This window comes from Carettochelys insculpta, chromosome 1 (assembly GCF_033958435.1).
Source record: "Carettochelys insculpta isolate YL-2023 chromosome 1, ASM3395843v1, whole genome shotgun sequence".
In the NCBI taxonomy this organism is placed as follows: domain Eukaryota; kingdom Metazoa; phylum Chordata; order Testudines; family Carettochelyidae; genus Carettochelys; species Carettochelys insculpta.
In genome coordinates, this window is record NC_134137.1 from 120,758,348 (window position 1) to 120,767,169 (window position 8,822).

The following is an 8,822-nucleotide window of genomic DNA, read 5'->3' on the forward strand; positions in this document are numbered from 1 at the left end:
AACAATGGTGCCCTGCACGGGGAAACCGCAGCAGCGACCCTGCCCTTCCAGTCACCGACCCTAGCTCAGGCCGGTGTCTGAAATATCACGGTCGTTCCTAAAAAACACAGGAGGTTTTTGTTAACCAAGCCAGTTTTTCCTCCTGGCTCTCTTTTTCTTCCTCCTTTACTATCTGACCTGACGCGGCTGTCGTACAAGCGCGCCGTGAGAGTCAACTTCCTAGCTCGAACAGAACTACAGGCCCAGCGCCTGGATTACAGAGCAGGAATAAGGAGGTATTTGTGGTCTGGGTTTAAAGTCAATATAAGTAATTTGGTGAGCAGTTAATGTAAGAATAGCTTTATATAGTTTTGTAACAGAGAGTGGATTGGGACTTCCCCAAATCCATGATCTACGTCTTATATTTTGTACCCCTTGTCTCTGTGTAAAGGCACAGGAGGCCAATGCTATTGGTCTAGCCTAAAACTATTACATGCACACAGAAGGGTAGTTAGGCAAACTGCTTTATAATTATAATCCAGAGCTATAAGCTCCCCACTATTTAGGAGGGTAGAGCGGTCAGGGATAACCCTATAAAAGGAAAACCCTGGTGTTCTTAGTAACCCTTTAAGGGTAATGAAGGTCTGCAATAAAGGGCTACCATAACAAGGTGGTCGAAATAGGCAGTACCATTTTTAAGGGGATAACCTTTAACTAGGAAAACCCCACCATTTAACTAAGGGGATAACCTCTCAGAAGGAAACCCCACATATACTGGGCTCTCCCCTGCTTGGCCAGCAGGGCAACCCACTTAACTAGAGAATTGACCTAGCTTAGCGCAGGCAAATTCTTATTCTAAGATCTGCTCCCCGCGGTAGTCGGCCAAGGGTTGAGCGACCTGGTGAACCTCAGGAAGATCCAGGAATAAATAAATACAATACAGCTCTGAAGTTATCCTATCCATTTTACAGCACGCATCGAAGGCTGCACAGCCCGTCCCGGAAGCGCGGTAAGTAGCTAAGGGGTTAGATAGCAGTGCTGTTATAGCAGTTACCTATTGTTTAAGGCTATAAGCCAATTAGTATTTAAATCCTGTGCTTATTTCAAAAAAACAAGGGTCCATATATTTTGTGTCACCTAGCTTACCATAATCCACACTTTTACTTTGTTAAATAAACCCTTTCTCCCTGTTTGAACCTAACACCTTGTCCGTATTTCTTCCTTGGGTAAACACACCGCAGCAGCGCAGTTCACACACCCTGAAACCCTGTTGTGACTAGACCCACCGTAGACGGCGAGCAGGGTCGCGGGGTAAAATCCTGGGAGCATTGGAAAGGACTTAGTTTTAGTCCAGTCCATTGCTCTGGTGTGACTGACTTAGCCTAATCAATATTCAAATTTATTCTTACGTCACTCACATCCTCGATATGGCGTCACGGACAGGATGTGTGACGTTAGACGCTGCGTGTTGCCCCTGGAAGAACGGTCAGGTTTAGGGCAGAGAACTGAGCCACTTAATATTTCACACCCAAGAAAAGGGAGACAAAAATGAGTATACCTTTGCATTTGAGGGTAGTGAGACCGTAAGGAGTACAATAGAAAAGGTCACGTGGTCTGGGCTGGCTTGCCTAATCAGCTGCCACCAGAACCTAACATTGTACCCAATCGATAAAGAACCACAAAGAGTAGAATATAATAAGAAGCCCCAAGCAGGGACTCCTGAAGAGACTCTGCAACAAATTAAAGAAATGATAAAGAAAAGTGGGATAGATTATTCTATCCTAAAAACCTCTACTCTATTTAGGCCTGGAGCTAGGGGGACCACCATTTTAAATGAATGGAAAGGGGCCTTAGCAGGTGCAGGGACAAGGGGCCTGTTCGGCTGAACTAACTACAATACAAAAGTTATGGCCGGAACCCTCCTTAATTGTTTAGTGGAGACTCTTAACAAGTTTACTAGGTTGGAGTCCACACTAGACAAGACTCTGTGTATAGCTGGAAGTGAGACATCCTCCCTCAGCACAATGAAACCAACCCAAAATGTTAGTGAACAAGTTGAAGCTTGCCCTGTCACTGTGCTAAAACGTGTCACAGATCTAGCAGGCAATGTTAGTAGCACAATAACAGATAGAAGCAGGACACAAGCGGAGATGAAGTCCTTAATGGACGACACCCGCAGAAAAGACAAAGAACCAATCATGGTATGGTTGGGAAGACTGATATTAGAATATGGTCAGGAATGGATAGACCAGCGAGAAGCCTATTATCTGGCCCGAAACTCTAGCTGGCGTGGTGGCGCGGGATCCACCACGGAGGTGGACCTTAATATGCGTTGGCCCATCCTGATCCCAAGTCTGGCTTTGCTGGTAATTAAATCCACTTGGCAAGCATATTCGCTCCCTCAGGGGACGATTACTACCACTAAGGACCTAATTAGGGCCATAGCTGGTGTAACAGTGGCCAGCTGGAGGCCAGAGCAGGGAGGACCGGTAGGGCTTAATGCAGAGGAGGCAACACGACCCAATTTTTTCTGTTATATCTATGACTACTCTAGAGTACCAGTTTCCAACCTAGCCATAGAGGCAGGAGCGTCGGGGCTCCCTTATAAATCCCCAACCATAAAGATCTGGTTACGGTCAGTAGAAGGGAGACCGGTAGGAGCCCTCTACGATGTAGAGGGAGAGCTGCCAGCAACCTTCCGGCAGGGAGACCAGTATGACGGGTTTAATCATGATAAGCCCATTAAAAACCCTGACCACAAAAATGTGAAAAAACAGGCGTACCCAGTGGATACTAAGCCCAGGTACCCAAGAGAGGAGCAAAACAGACAACAAAAACCATGGTTCAGGTTTAGGCCCAGATTCTCCCAACAGGAGAAGGAGAAGGGAAAGGAGTCTGGGGAGGAAGAAGAAGCATCTGTTGTGACAAAGTATAGGCAGGCTATCACCAGATATCTGTTTAATAAGGGAACAGATCTTTCTGACATGCAGGGCAAATCTGATGCCCAACTTGAGAAGCAGGCAATAGAGTTAGGGTGGTGTAGCCAGACAGAGTCTCCCCCTTACAAGCCAGCTTGCTCGTTGCCCCCCCGCCCACTGAGGAGCACACAGGGCACGGAAATGGCTGCTGACAGCACAGTCTTTGATGCCCTCATTGAGGCCCAGATATGCTGGCTTATCGTGACCCTGAGAAGCAGAAAGTACAGCTAGAAGGCTAACAGGCCAGACTGTCAACATGAGAGGGGGGGTGGACCCTCAAGAAATCACCCCAGCTGGCATTGATCAATATGATGCACACACACAATCACCCAGAAGGGGACGTGCCCCGCCCGCACAAAAGAATGTCCTGTACTCCTAAATTGTTTATCTCTTGTCTTACAAGTGCAAACTAAGTAGAAATGCCCTTGTAACAAACTGGAGTCACAAAGACAGACCAGTATGATCTGGCACCATAGATAAGAAAGAGAATACATAACCCAAAAGGGGTATAAAAGATGGGTCCAGCAGAACTCTAACTTTGAGTGCATCTCCACCAACTACCTGCTGGTCGGATCAGGTGATTGCCTCCCGAGGTCCACTACTGGGGACGCCCAACCTCGTATTTGTCTTTCCGCGGAATTGAGTGACTGATCCGGCTTGGCTACGCTGGTATCGAGAGACGCAGAGAGGGTAAGATACACCCATGCTAGGTTTCTGACTTTTTTGTGCACAGCTAAAGAATTAGAGCTCTGTAACTAGATGTCATTGTGCCAAGATATCATTGTGTTAGATGGTAACAGATATCTTTGTATTGGATTGTAACGTAACTTGTTAACACCTGTACTTTGCTAGCATATAAGAAGTAAACAACAGCCTTTTGTAACTGCATGCTTATAACTGTAGCTTAAATAAACTTGTAACTAGTTAAGCTCTGAGCCTAACCATTTTGTTAACCCTTTTGTCACTGCAACACAGCTGGCACAACAAAAGAACTTTAACCGTTTGGTTACTACAGCCTGGCCGTGGGTAAGTGTGCTAGGAGCTGCCTGCTCTAACAGTAAAAAACTGGGTTGCTTAGGACCCAGGGGAGCACCTCACCGCACATTACCTGGCCACCGGCTAACAGAATTGGCACAGCGAGCAGGGTTGTGACACAGGCTGTACCGCAGTGACAAAATATGATAAACAACGGATTTCCCCAACATAGAGAAGGAATTCACCCAGGAAGGATGGGGTGACCCTAAGCGGGATGAGGAAATGTTGGAAAAGAACTGGGGACAATCAGAGGAATCACGGTTGCAGCTCTGTAAGCAGAGAACTGCTTGTAAACTAAAAGAGAAAAAGGAATATTGGACTGGCTGTGAGATACAGCTCCTTGGACAAAAGCCCAGGTTATAAGACCTTGAAGAAACTGCCCAACTCTGAAAGCTTTAGTTCAAGTTCTTAACTCTTTGTGTTACAAAGTGTAGTTATGTAAACATTTATGTTGTGGTGTATGTGTCATGGAGTTTTGTTCACATTAATTGTTTTGCTAACACATGTTTGTGTCATGTCATGGAGTTTTGTTCAATGTTGTCTGTCTGTCTGTCTGTCCTGCTGGTGCATCCATGAGGAGGGGACGCCTTCCGATATGGACACCTTTCAATATAGGTACAAAAGATCTAAATCCCTTTAGTAATACTTAAAATGGTAATATCCAATAACATGTCATTTTGGAAAATAAGCATGTGATTTGAGGTTAAGAGTAAGTGAGTAAGTCCTTAACTCTAAAGGGTCTGGAGAAAATTCAGAGTGAGTAACTTGCAGAGTTTAGAAGGAACTGAGCATATTTGTAAATGGAATATTCCAATATGTAACCTGCCACCCCAAAGGGGGTAGAAAAGTATTCTTTTGTCTTTCAGAAACAGGAAAAGCTGGTAGTTACTGAAGAACAACCTAAACATCATGAATCTCCTTTTAAAATGAAGAATGTGGTTTTGTATTTTATGTTTGTGCTTATCTTATTAACAGCCTGACTCATGTAAGCGAAGCAGGGGGATGATTACTGCTGTTCAAGCAAATTGGTTTGCTTCCAATTTCTCCTAAGTAGCCCAAACAACTGTCTGGCTTGCCCTGTCTGCCAAGCCCATGACGTGGGCAAACCTGTAAAGACAGTTCTGGCAACTAGATCTCTGCCTTTAGGACTGTTCCTGCAGTTACAAATGAACTTCATTCAGCTACCCAAATGTAAATCTTTTAAAATGTGCTGGTTATTGTTTGTTTGTTCTCGGGATGGGTAGAGGAATGTCCATGCTGGAAAGCTGATACTGCACAGAACTCCACCTTAATTAAGGAATCCCTATGGAAGGTGGGAATGCCTAGTGAGTACCACCATGCCACCGAGCAACCCCTAAGTATAGGACATGCGTCAGCCCACCAAAAGAATAACACCCCAGCTGCACAGCTAAATAACCTGGCAGATGCAGCAGCCCAGATCTCTGCCACCCAAGTAGATTGGGAATGTTTGTACCTATGGCTACATGAGACTCTGGGGCACACAGGGAGTGATGAGCTGGTACGGCAAGCACATATCAGGGGGTGGCCTATCACCCACCGACAGGCCAGAGACCTGTTGCAAGCCTGTACTATCTGTGCTAAAACCTGAAAACACATAGCTGAAGGACAGCGATTTGCCAGACTAAGAGATGGAAAAACACTATGGGCAACCTGGCAGGTTGATTACATTGGCCCACTACCTACTACCAGGCAAAGGTGTAAGCACCTCTTGACTGGAATGGAAGTTGTTTCAGGAATTGGTTTTGCATACCCTGCCCCATTGGCAACAGGACTGTCCACAGTTATGGGACTAAACCGCTTAACAGCAATTGTCCCAGCACCTTGAGAAATCCAGTCTGACAACAGCTCACACTTTAAAAACAAAGTAGTACAAGAGTGGGCTACTAAGCATGGAATTGAGTGGACTTACCACCGCCCATACCGACCCCCGTCCAATGGCATAGTCGAGCGCTGGAATGGGCTGTTAAAAAGCCACTTGAAGCCCACGGCTGACACTTGGGAAAACAGGATGGATAAGGTGGTGCAGCAACTAAACAATGAGCAAACCCCTACGGGCAGTCCAATCAGGAGAGGATTCTTCCCTACAGGGAAAAATTCCTCAACTTCGGCTGCGCCACTCAAGGACTCCAAATTTAATCCTGGAGATACTGTTGTAATTAAACACCCTAGCCTGGGAACACAGACTCATGTACTGCACTCATACAAAGGTGGGGGTGTAGACTGCTTTAGACTCTAAAACGGAACCAATAACCATTACCGAGGCTTGGATCACATCCAAGACCGGCTGACCTTGTGTTTTCTCTCCAGAAAAGAAGGAACCACCTGGAGTACACACCAAAAGAACTTTAATGTATATAATATATGCATGCTGCTAGATGCCATATTAATACTAATAGACTCTTAGTAATTGCTATAGGCCTAGTTGTGTTGTAGCTACCTTCAACCCAGCTGACAGCATGGCACCTCAACTCCTCGTCATCTTCCTGACAACCTCGCTGACCTTTGCCACGCCTAAGCATCCCCTCAGGAATGCCATCCAGTCCATCGTCTCCACCGCTGGTGCCATGGATTGCTGGATGTGTACCCTGCTGAACTCCTCTACCACATTGGGAATTAAGTTTGTCCCTCTGAACCTGAATGATTGGTGGGAAGTTCTGGTTCTGGTTTTGTTATTGTACCCTGTAACGGGATGAGGCTTGCTGGGATTTGAGTCCCTGACAACCTTGTTGTCCCGGGTGCTGGGAGGGTGGAACTGAATGTCTTGCTTGTAATTCCTTGGAGTGGAAGCCATCGCGTGCGAGGAAGCTCCAAGGTTAAGCTGGGCCTTCATCCTGTCCTCCTAGCCAAGCTGGTGTGGGTAGAAGTAACCGGTTTGAACTCTCTGGATTAGACCATAATTCTCATCTGCCTTCCTGTCTAATTGTTCTCTGTCTGAGTGTCAGCAAGTGATGGGTGGGTCTCAAAGTATGTAGTCCTGGCCCAACAAGGAAGCGTTTGTGCTGTAATTAACCAATCTTACTGCTTTTAGGTAAACACTCAGAACAGATTAAACAGGATGTATCTGCCATCAAAGATGCAGTTAAAATCTTACATGCTGTAACTATCTCATGGTTAAAATGGTTAGCTCAACAATTAGAATTTTCTCTTACTCCATTCCTGCATTCTACTGTAACCACTATTTTGATTGTTCTTATCATAGTAGTTGTGTTTTGTATAACACTGTGCATCATCAGGAGACTAATTAATATGGCTATCTCCTCTATGCAAATCCGATACATGGAACTGACAAGTGATCCTAGCCAGTTCCGCGATTCCCCACATACTGATCGGATCATTGGGCACTTTTAGACTTCCCCCAAGGAGGGCAAAAGGTGCTGGCATCACCACCACCTTGCGTTCTGGGATGTAGTGTGGTGCATCGGGGGTGGAATGTAGCCAGACAGAGTCTCCCCCTTACAAGCCAGCTTGCTCGTTGCCCCCCGCCCACTGAGGAGCACACAGGGCACGGAAATGGCTGCTGACAGCACAGTCTTTGATGCCCTCATTGAGGCCCAGATATGCTGGCTTATCGTGACCCTGAGAAGCAGAAAGTACAGCTAGAAGGCTAACAGGCCAGACTGTCAACATGAGAGGGGGGGTGGACCCTCAAGAAATCACCCCAGCTGGCATCGATCAATATGATGCACACACACAATCACCCAGAAGGGGACGTGCCCCACCCGCACAAAAGAATGTCCTGTACTCCTAAATTGTTTATCTCTTGTCTTACAAGTGCAAACTAAGTAGAAATGCCCTTGTAACAAACTGGAGTCACAAAGACAGACCAGTATGATCTGGCACCATAGATAAGAAAGAGAATACATAACCCAAAAGGGGTATAAAAGATGGGTCCAGCAGAACTCTAACTTTGAGTGCATCTCCACCAACTACCTGCTGGTCGGATCAGGTGATTGCCTCCCGAGGTCCACTACTGGGGACGCCCAACCTCGTATTCGTCTTTCCGCGGAATTGAGTGACCGATCCGGCTTGGCTACGCTGGTATCGAGAGACGCAGAGAGGGTAAGATACACCCATGCTAGGTTTCTGACTTTTTTGTGCACAGCTAAAGAATTAGAGCTCTGTAACTAGATGTCATTGTGCCAAGATATCATTGTGTTAGATGGTAACAGATATCTTTGTATTGGATTGTAACGTAACTTGTTAACACCTGTACTTTGCTAGCATATAAGAAGTAAACAATAGCCTTTTGTAACCGCACGATTATAACTGTAGCTTAAATAAACTTGTAACTAGTTAAGCTCTGAGCCTAACCATTTTGTTAACCCTTTTGTCACTGCAACACAGCTGGCACAACAAAAGAACTTTAACCATTTGGTTACTACAGCCTGGCCGTGGGTGAGTGTGCTAGGAGCTGCCTGCTCTAACAGTAAAAAACTGGGTTGCTTAGGACCCAGGGGAGCACCTCACCGCACATTACCTGGCCACCGGCTAACAGGTGGCGCCCGGAATGGTGGTCGTACAGCTCTAGCGGGCCTAGACAACCAGCCCCCTCCTTACCAAAAAACGCCTAACAGTCCTCGGGTGGTGCCGCTCCCGGGGACGTAAGAAAAAGCGGCAAGAAGCAACAAATGCCCTGGTCAAGCAAAACAATATTAAAGAGTTAACAGATACCAGACCTTATGTCACTTTGTTAGATGAAACAGATCAGTCCCACCAATTTCTAATAGACACGGGAGCCCAAATAAATGTCATCTCCCCTGACGTCGCCCATAAAACAACAAACGCAAAGTTGTGGGTACAAGGGGTAAA